This window comes from Hyla sarda, chromosome 6 (genome assembly GCF_029499605.1).
Source record: "Hyla sarda isolate aHylSar1 chromosome 6, aHylSar1.hap1, whole genome shotgun sequence".
Taxonomy (NCBI): Eukaryota; Metazoa; Chordata; class Amphibia; order Anura; family Hylidae; genus Hyla; species Hyla sarda.
Genome location: NC_079194.1, coordinates 97417446 through 97434422, shown reverse-complemented (window position 1 = coordinate 97434422; position 16977 = coordinate 97417446). Strand labels below are relative to the sequence as shown.

The window sequence follows — 16977 nt, the reverse complement described above, 5'->3', positions numbered from 1 at the left end:
AATACAAACAAGTAGAGGCAGAGAGCGGCACTGCCACCTACGAACCAGTGAACCACAGCTGGGGAGACAATAATGCGGGCTATCACAATGATGAGACTCTCGGAGGTGTTAGGATAAATTCCAAGGATACAACTTAAAGGGGTACTCCGCCCCTAGACATCTTATCCCCTATTCAAGCAGGGGGATAAGATGTCTGATCCAAAGGGTCCCCCATCTGGGGACCCCTGCAATCTCTCCTGCAGCACCCCCGAGTCATCAGCTCTACGGAGCCAAGTTTGCTCCATGGCTGATGACTCACCATACAGGGACCGGCGGTTTGTTATGTCATGCCCCCGCCCCTTGTGATATCACACCCCGCCCCCTTAATGCAAGTCTATGGGAGGGGGTGTGACTGGCCACGCCCAGGAGCGGGACTCCCATGATCAGACATCTTATCCCCTATCCTTGGATAGTGGATAAGATGGCTAGGGGAGAGTACCCCTTTAAGGCAATATACAATAGTATCAGATAAAAAGACTCCTGCACTCACCGCAAAGATACATGTCTCACTCGGATCCTTCCATGGACGGGACGGTAGGTCTGGCGTGGGGCGCCCAGAGGCGACTGCCGGCGGTTTCGCGCAGTATGATGCGATTCTTCCAGCCTTGGCCAGAAGAAGCGCATCATACTGCACTAAAGCGCCAGCAGTTGCCTCTGGGAACCCCACGCCAGAACTGCCGTCCCATTCACGGAAGGATCCGAGTTGGAGCTGTGAGACATTTATCTTTGCGGTGAGTGCAGGAGTCTTTATCTCCTACTATTGTATATTGATAATAGACAATATTGACAAGCAGTAGGCATCCAGACAGCTCAACCATACCTACCAAGAAACAACATGTTTGGCTTAGAGTTTATATACATTTTGGACTGTGATGACGAGGGGCCCCATACACACTACTTTTGAATAAAAAAATTTAAAAAGGGGGTTTCCCACTAACACCATTCCTCAATTATGTGTCTGTGATATGTGATAAATGTCTGATCGATAAGACCACTATCGATCAGAAGAACAGGGATCCTAAGCTCTATGGGTCTGACAAAAGATGCCCAAGCTTGTGCTCATCTTCGTCTGGCCCATAGAACTAAATAGGGTGGCAGCACATATGTCCGACCCTCGCTCAATTCAACCTGGAGACACAGGGCCTTATGTCTTCATGATCGGAACAATCAGAACCCTACCATTGAGACAGTTACTCATGAGGCATGGCTGCAGTGTTGAGTGTTGTTGGTGGGAAATAATATCATTGGTGGGCACTTAAAGGGGTACTCCAGTGGAAATTTTTTTTTTTTAATCAATTGGTGCCCGAAAGTTAAACAGTGTAAATGATGTGTAAATGACTACTATTAAAAAATCTTTACCCTCCCAATACTTTTTAGCAGCTGTATTCTACAGAGGAAATTCTTTTCTTTTTTAAATTTCTTTTTTGTTTTGCTCCACAGTGCTCTCTGCTGACACCTCTGTCCGTGTCAGGAACTGTCCAGAGCAGAATAGGTTTGCAATGGGGATTTTCTCCTGCTCTGGACAGTTCCTGATACAGGCATCAGGTGTCAGCAGAGAACACTGTGGACAAGACAAAAAAGAAATTAAAAAAGAAAAAAATTTCCTCTGTAGCAAACCACTGCTAAAAAGTACTGGAAGGGTAAATATTTTTTAATAGATGTCATTTACAGATCTGTTTAACTTTCTGGCACCAATTTATAAAAAAAAAACAAAAAAAACAAAAAACAGAGTACCCCTTTAATACATCGCTTTTCACAATCTCCCTCAAGTCTCTTCTTAATACAGGTAAGTATGGGGAAAATAGTATATGTGCCCTAAGTAACCAATGAAGAGACTGCATACATTTTGTGAAGATGGGCGCTAAAAGCCAATTGGTTGCCACGGGCAACTACTCAACTCATACTTGACAAGTCTTCAGTATTTGGGGAACAAATCATGCAAACCGAACTACAGAAGTGGAGGAGTCATGTCAAACTATGGGTATTACAACCTTGCCCAGGCTAGCACCAACTCTGCCCTGTCGGCAGTACACAAATCCTATCACAATGAGCACACACTATCACAGATGGTAAAATAAAGCAAATAAAATATACCCAACAAAACGCATTGGAATAATAGGACATGGCTAATGTGTTTTGATTTATCTGCCTCAAACAGAGAGGAGCACAAATCCAACAGTTCAATATACAACTGCGCATAATTTGTCACAGTTTAAGGACATCATTTATTAACAAAAATGAGGTGTCTGACGGAGCGCATGGCGCAGCCTGCTATTTACTCTGCAGAGGAGAGAAAAAAAATTAAAAAAAGAAATATTATCACATCTTAGAGATTCTATTTTACTTAATGCAGTCTGTAGTAGGAGAGTCTGTTATTTACAACTTTATACAAATTAATTCATTTTGCCAACACCTTCAAGTCCGGGCGTCATTAGATGATGGAATCTACCTCTAATACAAGGTCACAATACCGCACTGTGGTTGCTGACTATGGAGATCTGTCGATAAGAAGCCAAGTTAATAGCTTCCTAAGGCTATAATAGACAACGTTTGGCGTTTTTTGGTTTAAGCAAAAAAAAAGCTACAAAAAACTGTCCCCTCATTTTTGTCCTCCATGAGGCAGTTTTTGTGCTTTTTTTATGTTTTCGTATTGGTGTTTTTATTTTGTGTTTTATACAGAGTTGTTCTCATTACAAGTCGTCTTCTGTGTAATTCCAAACCTCTGGTCACATAGGGGGAGATTTATCAAAACCCGTCCAGAGAAACAGTTGCTAAGTTGTCCATAGCAACCAATCAGATCGCTTCTTTCATTTTTCAGAGGCCTTTTCAAAAATGAAAGAAGCGTTCTGATTGGTCGCTATGGGCAACTTAGTAACTTTTCCTGTGGACAGGTTTTGATGAATCTGCCCCATTGTTTTTAGCCCCAAAACAGTCACATGATGAGTAGGACTTTTTTTTCAAAAACGCTGTGTCTGTTTTCAGCCTAACAGAAGACAATGTTTAGGTACTACTTGTATTCCAATAAAATTACTAGAGCATCTTTCTTTAGAACTAGACATTGTGTTATCCCGTTGTTATAATAGAAATGTATCGTAATGGTTATCGTACTAATTTCTACTTTTCACAAGAACGGTGCAATGGATCAACATAAGAAATCTTCAATAATATGGTAAACCAGTCTTCCCTCGCAGCTTGATCACGCATGGAGATCTTGCCAGTGCACAACAACATTTTCAGCACAGCGTCCTCAGACATGATAATGCGCAACTGCAAGATCTCAAAGCTTGATTGACTTAAGTCCCTGCACGCCAAGACTATGACAGACATTTAGCAACTGATTTACCAGAATTTTTTCGCGTAAAATTGTTGCAAAAAATTTGCAATTGTGCCACCGTCTTTTTTTTGTACGACAATCTGCCACGAGAGCAAGAAAAGCATTTTTTTTTTTACAAATCGGCGCACTTAAGCCTTTTTACAATTTTGACTTGACATTGTCAGAAATTTATCAACCGCGACATTCGCAAAAAAGTCGCTAAGGCTTTAAAAACCTACTAAATATACTCCAGATGAACCTTGGCTTAACTAACAGAAACTGACTATTGTTTTCGCTTAGGTGAGAAAAAACTCCTGCTTTTGCTTACCTGCGAAAAATGTATTAACGCCGTGCAACAATATAGTACATTTGTCGCACGTAAGCAGAATGGAAGTGAAAAAATAAAATAAAAAATGGCATACCTAAGCAAACTTTCATAAATGCCCCTGTATGAATATTTGTAAGGAGGCATATTTAAATGGTCTGCCAGGCAGGGGTAGCAGTGCACTTGGGGGCAATGGAATGCCTTCAGTGCAAGAAAACCACTTAATTTGCTTAACCTAATTGAAAAATATAAAAAAAAAATTAATGGCACAACGGATGACTTTAGGGGAACGCCACTGCCCCAGCATTCAGAACAATTTGTTCCGAATGCTTGGTGCGGGCAGCAGGGGCTGAGACGTCACAGCCACGTCCACTTTTGACATAACGCCACCCCCTCAATGCAAGTCTATGGGAGGGGGCGTGGCAGCCGCCACGCCCCCTCCCATAGACTTGCATTGAGGGGGCGTGGCGTGACCTCACAAGGTGCGTGGCTGTAACGTCACGACTACCACAGCCCACACCCAGCGTTCGGAACAAAATGGTCCGAACGCCTGGGAAGTGAAGTGGAGTTCCCCTTTAAGAAGTGATCAGTATGACAAGCGCTATTATCCTATACCAGGGGGTAAGTAATTGCTAACCTTTAAAAAGATTTCCTTTAAATTTAAACAGAGTGGAAGACTTTTTCACATGGCCTTTATTTATTGGAGGCTATTTGAGATGTAAAATTACAGTTATAAGCAGTGGCCAGTTTTTTTTTTATTTTTATTTTTTCTCAAAGGTCCCAAAATGCTGAGCATGAACATGGGTGGAAAAAAAAAATCCTTTTCCCCACTAAACGATAAGTACATGACATGAGCGTTGGTCACCTACATACAAGTTGCTGATGCTTCTTAATATGATCCTTTCGGATTGCTATAGGGAGTGAACTGCTGCTGTTTGCTGGTTCATTCATACAGCCATTCACTTCCAGTATTTTCAGCAGCACATCTCTCATTTACAAGGGAAGATATACTGCTGACCTATGGGGGTTACCTTTACGAGACAAGCCCTTTAAAGTATAAATTCCCATCTCACATAGCAATAGCGTATCGCTAGGATATGTCACGCCATTCTGATTGGTGACGGCTGACTGCCAGGACGTCAATCCATATATCTAAACATTATTCCGGTGCTGCCTATTTGTCCTATTTGTAAACAGCCCACATGTAGCATGTCACCTTCATTCAGACCTCCAGAAGAACAGAATATGAGAACATTATAGAGGTCGAGGCTTGTTTAACAGAGTATTATTACCCTGTTCTGTATCTATTATTGTATGAAAATAGCCGGCTGACCGCTAAGGCTTAGAATATAGAAGCTACGAAATTGCTTTGTTCTGGGGCTAACAGCCATATGATTTACCATGAAATGAAGTCTAGAAAATCATTTTGGATAAATTGAAGTATAAATTTAATAGAATTTCCAAGACAACACGGATTGCTACACTCCAACCTAAACAGCACGTACTAAATCATTCCAAACAAACAGGCCGGGCTCTGCGCTATAATAAACCGCTAGGTGATCATTTCACTCACTCCCAAGTCCATTATTCCCTATTTATTAGGCCTCTAGTTAAAGATAGGAAGTCATTTGGAGACTCATAGTTGAGTATTAAATATATTGCTAAGAGACTGCATTAAACTCTATGTTCTGAAATTTGCTAATTTATTATTCAATGAATGATCGTCAGTGAGACATCTGTAGACACCAACCTGATATGTAGTGATCTGCCTGTACCGATCCAGCAGAAAACAACCTGGTAATATAAAGTGTCATTCCATGTATGAGGGCTCATTTCTTGTGCCCCATGGTTTGTAAGTTTTCATTGGTACCAATCTTGTTTTTATATTATTTTAATTTTTTTAATCACTTAATTTTTTTCTGACATGTGTGATTTAAAATCAATATTTTGGACATTAGCGATCACTGATGGGTCACTGGCTGCTGATAGCATCTGGAGGCAGTGGTCTATGATGCGAGAGCAGCTCCTGCACTCATGTCATAGCCGCAGCGGGACTCAGAGCGTGCAGGTACATGCTGGCGTGCTAAGTGCCAGACACCCAGGGCGTACCTGTGTGCCCTCCGTCCTCTAGGGGTTAAGCCACACCCAGCTCCCCCCGCCCCCCCCCCCCGGGTGGCCAAAATTTTGTTGCATCCCTAATAATATTAGAAAATGACAGAACCCATATATTTGATTAAGCCTATCAGCAGATATTAGCTTTAGATCCATTTTTTTCTGGTGAAGTACAATGAGTAAAATCTATCTTAAAAGGGGCTGTGCAAAATAAATAAAAAATAAAAAACAACTGCTTACTTTATTCTAGGGACACGTTAAAAGGTTTTGATCAGTCATGCTCTAAGGGTTTAGACATCAACCGATCATGTGAACAAGGTGGGAGAAAGGTGAGTGGTGGCATGTTTCTCTCCCCGCTCTGTGTCTGTGAGACCTGGACAACCCTATACACATGCATGGCAAGTTCGTTCAGGTCACATGACACAGCGTTGGGAGAGAAGGTGATAAGCATGTACTTCTTCTGGCTCGTTCTTTTGATTGGTCAGGATCTGAGCATTCAATTCCAAAACCACTACCAGAGGTAGTTACTGTGGGGGGAGATTTATCAAATCCTGTGTCCAACCAGATTGCTTCTTTCATTTTTCAGAGGTCTCTTTAAAAATGAAAAAAATTAATAAAAATAAAAATGGTTGCCATGGGCAACTGAACCACTCTTCCTCTGCATAGTTTTTGATAAATCTCCCCCTAAATGCCCATCTTTCCCATTCATAATTAAAGGATTCCCACAAGCGTTATTATTAACTATTTAAAATTCCTAATTCCCAAATTAATAGAAACCCTTTGTGAAGTCCCTCTTATTCCACTCATAGGATATGTAGCACACATATGCCACCTGGCTATAGGGTTCACACTTTTTTTTTTTGTGATTTAGGAATATCTGCAGTATGTTACCGTTTACTAGAGGGTAGAGACATAGCCTAAAAGTCTAAGTAACAGCCCCTCCCCTCGACATGTTTCACCACACGCAGGGGCTTTGTCCACAGTTCATGATCACATTCTATTCCTTACACTGTTTGCCAGTATGTTGCTTTTTAAAGTTGTTTTATAATTTATTATAGCTAAAGCGTAATATACTAGCAACACTATATATTATAATTTACCCTTTAGAACCGAGCAGCAAATTAAAATTCTAGCCTTCTTTTAAGTGTTCACATGCACAATGGAGCACACTTCATGAGAAAGATCCCAGAGGCTTTGAGCAGCCGCTCGTAATGAGCGTTTGTTTAACAGGTGTCCCGTGAATACGGCGCTATCCACCCCAAGCTTTCTCAGATGTTGAGAGGATGCTTCTCATCTTTTCTGAGCCCAAGGACTTCTTCACCTTTCATTAATTGCTAATCTACATTAGTTTGCACCTACACTTCTGGTATTATGACGGGATTACAAAGATCCGTATAATGACTAGTTACACGGAGGTAGCAGAGCGGAATTTGGTATTTAACCATTTCTTTTATGAAGCCTGATAAGCTAATGAAGGACAGTAGACAAGGTAACAGCTTCTTCCTCCATTTGGCCCTGCCTATCTTGCTGGTTGGTATTTTTAGTCTCCAGCTTCAACCACAGTGAAAATGGGATGCATCTGGCGATACGGCTTCCCGGCTGAGTTGCTGTAAATCAAACCCCAAAATCAAAGCATTTAGGGAAATTAAAGCAGGTTCAAACCCATATGACAAACAGAGGATCTATCCTTAAAAACAGAAATTATGCCTTGCTGTGATAGTTTCTAATTCTAATCTCCGGTGGCAGGGGAACTGTACCCCCATCCCTTTTTTTCCCTCTTGTAGAGCAGGAACCCTAGCTGTAACCACTCAATTCCATGGGGAACCAGCCGTAGCATGGACACAGCTGTGACCGCCATATTTTTGACTTGTCGCGTACCCATATTAAAAGGCTTATCCAGGATTAGAAATACAGAGCTGATTTCTTCCAAAAACGGCCCCGCCCCTGTCTTCAGCTTGTATGTGGTATTTCAGCTCACTTCTACTGAAGTTGGAATACCCTACTTAATTTCAGGACAGGTATGGTGGTTTTCTTTTGAAAGAAGTTAGCTCAGTTTTTCTATTCCTAGATAACCCCTTAAAGCCCTATGTCACCTAGATGGCCCACAATTTTTTAAAGTTGAGGACTGAAATTTGACCTCATGTTTTAGGCCTATGAACCTCTATCTCTGCTGTCAGTCAGAACAAAAAGGTATTCCGACTTTGTCGCACATGGAACCTTGTTTGCTTTATTTTGTTCTCCTGCTATTGACATGTTTAATTCTATCGATTTTGATACTGGTGTACTTGAAATCTGATAGTTGCCTCATCGGCTTTGTATACACTGCAATTTTTTGTGTACTCTTATTTGTACTTATGTACTGTTCTTATTTTATTTTATTTTGGTACATTATATTTATAGAAGAAGTTCACAAAAAAATAATAATAATAATTACCGCAAAGAGCTTGCTGACTAGGATCATATGTAGACTTTATCATTCGGTCTCTTTTCTAAATGAATAATTTTTTTATTTTTTTTTTTCTGAAAAATGTTGGAGACTATTATTCAAAAAAGGTATACAATTGCTAAAAAAAAAAAAACAACTAAATTTAGGTAGACTACGTCCGATCCAAGTCAATAGGTATACAGGACTTTGTACATGTCGGCAGATGTTTTTGTTGATATCCTGACATATACTTGGAATGTCCCCTGAAACAGATTTAAATAGGGCCTAAAACCTTTCAGAAGAGCCGACAGGTCCTTCATCCTTCCAGGTCACAGCTGTGGTGGCGTAAAAAGTTGGCGGTGGTACAGTCAGCTTGTTTTTATTGGTGTTTCTGTAGCCCCGGCAATCAGCGCTCAGAGCAGACACTTCCTTAATGTGAAATATAATCATCTTTATAAATGCAATCTTGCAGCAAAGGAAATCAATGGCTTGTCAGATAAGCCGCTATGCTAAACCTGTTTGTTGCTTAATGCATCTCAGTCTTCTTGATTCCGAGCTTCGTTAATATTCCAAAGGCAAAAGTTTTGTGAGCTGTAATCTCGAGAGAAGACAAGCATGACATCTGGTTCACACCTGTGGTTTTATGGAGAGAGGAGATCTGCTCCATGTTTAATTCAAGGCTGTGAAAGGTGCGCAGAATTACATTTCCTCAGGTCTCCTGGCTTCCACGTACATTCCTTCTAGTCAGACCTGTCCTCTTGAGTTGCTCTTCTTTTTGGTTCTCAATATATGAGGATTCTTTTTCCCTCTTGACAACCCTTGATTTAATTGCAAGAAATGACTGTATAACTGATGTACAGTAATGTGAACTGATGTTTTTGCATGATTTATTTTTCTCTCGCAGCTTTGAATACTTTGTTCTTATTTTTTTCCCCCACATCTGATTGCAGAAGATTGGTCTTTGATTAAATAAAAATGTAGCACAAAGATATATGACTTTATAATGCACTGACTTGTAAGATCTGGGTATTTTTAGAGCCTTCAAATATTAGTAAATCTCTAGGACTTGTTTAAGGAGATCAGGATAGTCATGGCAAAATCCTAATTTCTATTTAGTGAAATAGCAATGTTGATTAAAGGCCATGTACATCTGTTCTATTGCTCCAATGCATCTTCAGTGGGAAAAAAAAAAAAGAAGGAACTTTTTTCTACCATTACGGGAATAGAGATATTAGGCTGGGTTTACACTTGGCAGTTTTTTTTATTTTTGTAAACAAATACAGTGATCCCTCAACTTACAATGGCCTCAACATACAATAGTTTCAACATACAATGGTCTTTTCTGGACCATTGTAACTTGAAACCAGAATCAACATACAATGCTATGGAATCTGCCAAATGTGTCAATGGCTGGAAGAACCGACCAATCAGAATGGGCATTTACTGGTAAAACCTCTGTATTACTGAAGTGCATGCACTGAGTGGCTGTCTGGCGCCCCCTACAGTACAGGGTGGTATTACATGTTCTGTACTATTAACCTGTGCCACGGTTAGGTGCTCCTTTGGACACCAAGTAAGGGCGGCTCGAGGTTATGCATTATGTCTACATGTCAGTTTATGTAACAATAAATGTGATTTTATATATAATACAACCTTCATTCCGATCTCCACAAGGCCGCGCCACCGCAGACCACCTTTTTTGCAATTTTTTTGCACTGCTCTCAAGATACAGGGAGAACAGTGAGCCAGGGGATGACTCTTCTCTCTTGTAATCGGTTGGCATCTTAGCACAAAGACCAATCAAACCTATTGACAAGTCTGGGTAACTTTTTTTTTTTTTTTTTTGATGGCCTTTCTGTGTAGAAACTGGACATTGGAGCTTTTAGTCTATGCTCTGCTTGAATGGGGGACATCCTCTCAATTCAGTTAACAGGGATTCCCCCCCCCCCATACAACCCCCAAAGTAAAACTCACATTTTTCAAAAACACTTACATTTTATTTCATAATGTACTTAATAACATTTTGTTGATGGCTTATCTTACTTATCTTAAATCATACAATTTTAGCCCGAATTTTAACCTCTTCTGAAATCATCTGTGTATCCTCATGCAAATACAGGATGAATGATTGTTAATGCTTTTCATTTCTAATCAGATCTATGACTAAAGTCTTTAGCTCTCAATGAGTCCTCCTAGGGAGGCTTCAGTCCCATGACAGCCCAGATTAATTCATTTTTAATAAACAGAGCGTATGGGTCCATAGCTGGAAATCAGTGGAAAATTGTGATTTTACATGGGAAGGTGCCAGTAGAGAATGGAAACACGACAGCTTGCAGTGGTGAGCGCGGAGAGTCTTCGAAATGAATTGATTTGTTTGGCTTTCCAGTTAAGGTGAGGATGGGTTGTGTGTCAACGCTCTGAAATAATTGATTTTATGTATTATGGGCTTATGGAGTATTAGCATATCATCAGACTCCACAACAGTTTCCTATTTCACTTCTAAGTAAAACAACGCTATAATCTGACATAATCCAAAGAACGTAGGCTGGTAACTAGGTCTCAATTGTTGTCCCAACAGCCTCAAATACCAGATTTCTATAAATATTCACCTATAGAGTAAAATTTTAAAGTGGAATTTTTTTTTTTTGCATAGCAACATCCGGAGGGCTACAGTGGTCTCTAAACTGTAACCCTCCAGATGTTGCAAAACTACAACTAAGCATGCCCAGACAGCCGTTTTCTGTCTGTGCATGCTGGGACTTTTAGTTTTACAACATCTGGAGGGCCACAGTTTGGAGATCACTGTGCGTGGTTTCTAAACTGTGGCCCTCTAAATCTTGCAAAACTACAACTCCCAGCATGCATGAACAGCAAACTGCTTTCTCGCCATGCTGGGAGTTGTAGTTGCGTACTTCCAGTTATTGCATAACTACATCTCCCAACATGTCATTCGGCGATCAGTACATTCTGGGAGTTGTAGTTTTGCAACAGCTGGAGGCACATTGGTTGGAAAATACTGAGTTAGATAACTTAAATGAAGGTCAGAGTTAGAACTTAAATGAAGGTTTCCCAACCAGCGTGCCTCAAGCTGTTTCAAAAGTACAACTCCCAGCATGCACGGTTTGTCAGTGCATGTTGAGAGTTGTAGTTTTGCAACAGCTGGAGGTTTGCCCCCCCCCCCCCCTCCCCACCCCATGTGAGTGTACAGGATACATGCACACGGGCGGGTTTACAGTGGGTTTCCTGCTTCAAGTTTGAGTTGCGGCTAATTTTCCGCTGCAGCGCAAACTCCTAGCGTGAAAATCACCGTAAACCCCCCATGTGAATGTACCCTAAAAACACTACACTAACACATAATAAAGGGTAAAACACTACATATACACCCCATTACACTGTCCTCCCCCCCCCCCCCCCAATAAAAATGAAAATGTATCATACGGCAGTGTTTCCAAAACGGAGCCCCCAGCTGTTTCAAAACAACAACTCCCAGCATTTCCAGACAGCCACTGATTGTCCAGGCATGCTGGGAGTTTAGCAACAGCTGGAGGCACCCTGTTAGGGGTATTCTACGCCAGTGATTCCCAATGTCCATCCCTAAGTGCAATCCCTAATTTAGTTCTCAAATGTGCTTGGTGCTCTCACTTTGGAGCACTGTTGAATTTCAAGGAAACAGTTTAGGGCCACATATGGGGTATTTCCGTACTCGGGAGAAATTGTGTTACAAATTTTGGGGGGCTTTTTCTCCTTTTACCACTTATGAAAAGGAAAAGTTGGGGTCTACACCAGCCTGTTAGCGTAAAAAAAAAATATTACACTAACATGCTGGTGTTGCCCCATACTTTTTATTTTCACAAGAGGTAAAAGGAAAAGAAGACCCCCAAAATATTTAACAATTTCTCCTGAGTACGGAAATACCCCATATGTGGGCATAAAATGCTCTGCATATGCACAATAAGGCTCAGGAGTGTTCGCACGCTGTGTACATTTGAGGACTAAATTGGTGATTTGCACAGGAGTGGCTGATTTTACAGCGGTTCTGACAAACTCAAAAAAAATACCCACATGTGGCCCCATTTTGGAAACTACACCCCTCACAAAATGTGACAAAGGTATTAGTGAGCCTTAACACCCCACAGGTGTTTGCAGAATTTTCATTAAAGTTGGATGGGAAAACGAAAAAAAAAAAAAAAAAAGCTGGTGTTATCCTAAATTTTTCATTTTCACAAGGGAAAATAGGAAAGCCCCCCCCCCAAATTTTTAACCCCATTTCTTCTGAGTGAGAACATATCCCATATTTGGATGTAAAGTGCTCGGCGGGAGAACTACAAGGCTCAGAAGAGAGGGAGTGCCATTGGGCTTTTGGCGAGAAAATTTGTCTGGAATTGAAGGTCATGTGCATTTACAAAGCCCCCACAGTGCCAGAACAATGGACCCCCCCCAACATGTGACCCCATTTTGGAAACTACACCCCTCACGGAATGTTATAAGGGGTACAGTGAGCATTTACGCCACATAAGTGTGACAGATTTTTGGAACAGTGGTCTGTGAAAATGAAAAATTTTATTTTTCATTTGCACAGCCCATTGTTCCAAAGACCTGTCAAATGCCAGTGGGGTGTAAATGCACCCCTTATTAAATTCTGTGAGGGGTGCAGTTTTCAAAAGGAGGTCACATGGTAGGGGGTCCACTGTTTTGGCACCACGGGGGCTATGTAAATGCACAAGGCCCCCAACTTCTATTCCAACCAAATTCTCTCTCCAAAAGATCAATGGCGCTCCTTCCCTTCTGAGCATTGTAGTGCGCCAGCAGAGCACTTGATGTCCACACATGGGGTATTTCCATACTCAGAAGAAATGGAGTTACAAATTTTGGGGGGCATTTTCTCCTATTACCCCTTGTAAAAATGTAAAATTTGGGGAAAAACTGCATTTTTGTGAAAAAAAATGTTTTTCTTCATTCACACATCCAACTATAATGAAAATTCGTCAAACACCTGTGGGGTGTACCAGTAATGTTCCTTGAGGGGTGGAGTTTCCAAAATAGTATGCCATGTTTTAATTTATTTATTTTTTGCTGTTCTGGCACCATAGGGGCTTCCTAAATGCGACATGCCCCCCCCCCAAAAAAAAAAAAACATTTCAGCAAAATTTGCTTTTCAAAAGCCAAATGTGACTCCTTCTCTTCTGAGCATTTGACGTCCACACATGGGGTATTTCCATACTTAGAAAATGTCCCCCGAAATTTGTAACCCCATCTCTTCTCCTATTAACCCTTGTAAAAATGTAAAATTTGGGGAAAAAACTGCATTTTAGTGAAAAAAAAATGTATTTACACATCCAACGTTAATGAAAAGTCATCAAACCCCTGTGGGGTGTTAAGGCTCACTGGACCGCTTGTTACGTGCCTTGAGGGGTGTAGTTTCCAAAATAGTATGCCATGTGTTTTTTTTTTTTTTGCTATGAGATATTTCCTTACTTGAGAGAAATTGGGTTACAAATTTTAGGGTGATTTCTCTCCTTTTTCCCCTTGTAAAAGTTCAATAACTGGGTCTACAATGTGTAAAAAATTAAGATTTTAAATTTTCTCCTTTACTTTACTGATATTCCTATGAAACACCTAAAGGGTTAATACACTTTCTGAATGTCATTTTGAATACTTTGAGGGGTGCAGTTTTTAGAATGGGGTCATTTATGGGGTGTTTCTAATATGAAGGCCCCTCAAATCCACTTCAAAACTGAACTGATCGCTGAAAAATTCAGATTTTGAAAATTTTGTGAAAATTTGGAAAATTGCTGCTGTACTTCGAAGCCAAAAGTAAAAATATGTCAACTTTATGGTGCAAACAAAGTAGACATATTGTATATGTGAGTCACTATATAATTTACTTGGGATGTCCATTTTCCTTATAAGCAGAGAGTTTCAAAGTAGAAAAAATGCTAAATTCTCAAATTTTTCAACAAATTTTGGAATTTTTCACAAAGAAATGATGCAAATATCCACAAAATTTTACCAATAAAAAAGTATAATATGTCACGAAAAAACAATCTCTGAATCAGAAAGAAAGGTAAAAGCACCCCAGAGTTATTAATGCTTAAAGTGACAGTGGTCAGATGCGCAAAAAATGGCCGGGTCTTTAAGGTGAAAATGGACTGGGTCCTTAAAGGGTTAAGAAGTAATGGCAAGTCATATACATAATCTATTTGTGCCTATATATCCTTTGCAGTTAGAAAAAGAAAAACTGTCCAGTTTTAGGTGCAAAGGTTCATGGGAAGAGGGGTTGGGTTCACTTCTATCAATTGATTTTTTTTTCTAGAAGGGTTCAATATACTGACCACAGGACTGAACCTCCAGTTATTTGTAATCTTGTTCAATTCCCCTGCATCACCCCCGCAGGAAAAATTAAGCATTACGCAGTCCCACTGGAATGAATAAGATGTTTCTGTAATGTACACACATGCCAAGTTGTCCAGAGTAAGACAGAATATCCATCTACCCCCCCCCCCCCCAAATATATGTTTTCACACAAAAAAAGCCCAAAACAGCATCTCCTGGTCTTCCACCCACACTAGCAGAATTCTGCTCCTTTAACTTGTATAAGGGTAAACAGGAAGTGACACGGGGACAACTGCAATTTTTTATACTTTACACTGTATCTGCAATGTTGATGTCTAGAACATAGTAGAACAGATTTAGTAATCCTGTTTTATTGTTACATGGTGTAAACTTGGACCAGGCACTTGGACTTTATACCTTTATATTGGTTTGCTTACATTATGCCAATATTTTGCTGCATTGTGACACATTTCAAACCATGTCCCCTTCCTGCAAAGCCTCATCCCCTCTTTGGACCTAAGCCATGCCCCTTGTCAAAGACGCCTCTAGCGTCAATGTAGGTTCAAAATGAAAAGGAAACTGGACCATTTGGAATAGCAAAAATGCCCCTCTACTTCAACCTTTAGTTTTCACAAACTAAATACTGTAATATAGTAACAGTTTGTAAAGTTAAAAAAAAAAAAAAAAAAAAAAACATAAAAGTCCATTGAGTTCAATCTAAAACCCTACTGTGTTGATCCAGAGGAAGCAAAAAAAATAAAAAAAAATAAAATGAAACCCATGAGGCTGACGCCAACTGCCCCATATAAGAGGAGGAAAATTTTCTTCCCGACTTCAATATGGCAACTTGTTTGATGGAAGGCAAAAAGTGCTAATATGATGAGGATACACCCCATTACTGAACTCAATCCAGCTGTTTATTAGGACTAGACTGTTTTACCTTGGCTCTAACCGTTTTAGTATCCAATGTTTCCTTAAACAATCCAAAATTAAAAGTCGCTCATTTTAATTTTAAGTAATTGAAACCCATTTACCGACCTTGTGCGTTCCAACTGCAAGCTACGTATCCAAAATCCCTTATGGCTGCTATACAGCCTTGTAAAATGGAATTTAGTGCAACAAAGGTGCCGCATGAGCCACATTGCCAGTTTAAATAATTTCTTTGTGAACAAGCTCATTTCATTATTTTTAAATTAACCTATTTCACGTGTTCTCCCGAGTACTTTGGCAGTTAAGGGAAAAAAAAGTGTCCTGTATTTTATTGATTGGTGTGATGGATGAGAAAATTAAGTATTTTATAGGATATGAGAACCCAAGACGACTGGAGGCTGTTTGATTTAGAACAGTTCAGAAATTGATCAGGATTCGTAACCGAGAGATGAGTTCAGTTCAACGACTTGAAGAGATTTCAACTCCTCTCAGAAGTCATCAGGCTGCTGCCGCATCTCCGCACTCAAAAACTTTTTACCCTTGGATGAAATACTTGAAGCAGGTGAAGTGCTGTATTTTACTTCACTGCTTTTTCTTTATTTTAAAAGCAAGAAAACATTACTCATTCAATATTTAAAAATAAATAAATAAATCATTTAATTTTACATATGAGATGTTTTAGTGAATAGATGTCCATAAATATACTGCACCAAGATGAGATGGTTATGACACATCCCTACTAATAAATTATAAAAAATGATTGAAAGAGTAATACTTAATAGAGGTATTCTCATCTTAGACCTTTCTTATGAAAATGTGAATAATATCAAATACTGTATATACCCGAATATAAGCCGAGGCCCCTAATTTCACCCCAAAAACCCAGGAAGTTATTGACTCGACTATAAGCCTAGAATGGGAAATACATCATCCCCCCGTCATCATCCAGACCCCCGTCATTGACACCCCCACCATCACCCCCGCCTTCATCATGACCGCCTGTCAATCCCTTTCAGTGGTCTTCAACCTGCGGACCTCCAGATGTTGCAAAACTACAACTCCCAGCATGCCCGGACAGCCACCGGTTGTCCAGGCATGCTGGGAGTTGTAGTTTCGAAACATCTGGAGGTCCGCAGGATGAAGACCACTGCCAGGCCTTAGTCATCATCCAGACCCTTTTGTTTTCTACTCGCCTCCCCTCGGTCGGAAGGAAGGGTGAGCTGGTCCGGGCCATCTATGCTGCAGGGACCATCCGGTGGGGAGGGTTAGTCGTTCCGGGCTGTACATTTTCACCGGGAGGCCCTCTTCTCCGCTCCTGGCTGGCCTGGACCAGTGACGTTGCCGAGGGGGGCGTTTTCAGCACGAAAAACTGAAGTGCTGAAAAACTCGGCTTACACTAGAGTATATACGGTAAGTGCTAGTTCCAGGAGTGGGATCCATATCTCCAGCATTTTCTGAAGTGTTGATACACCAAACGAAGGGGTGAGCAGGGATTTTTTT

The 16977-nt window shown here is 40.5% G+C and overlaps 1 protein-coding gene across 2 annotated transcripts in view; it reads right to left on the bottom strand.

Moving 5' to 3' along the window:
* The window catches only part of PTPRG (protein tyrosine phosphatase receptor type G), a 530620-nt gene that overhangs the window by 251154 nt on the left and 262489 nt on the right, over nucleotides 1-16977 (bottom strand). Inside the window, exon 1 of one of the 2 annotated variants that reach the window (XM_056524509.1) lies at nucleotides 2489-2714. The exons of the other annotated variant lie outside the window; for it this stretch is intronic. The gene's annotated coding sequence lies outside the window, so the exon portion shown is untranslated. Of the gene's footprint in view, nucleotides 1-2488; nucleotides 2715-16977 lie in introns of those variants that run through there. 2 annotated transcript variants of the gene reach the window in all.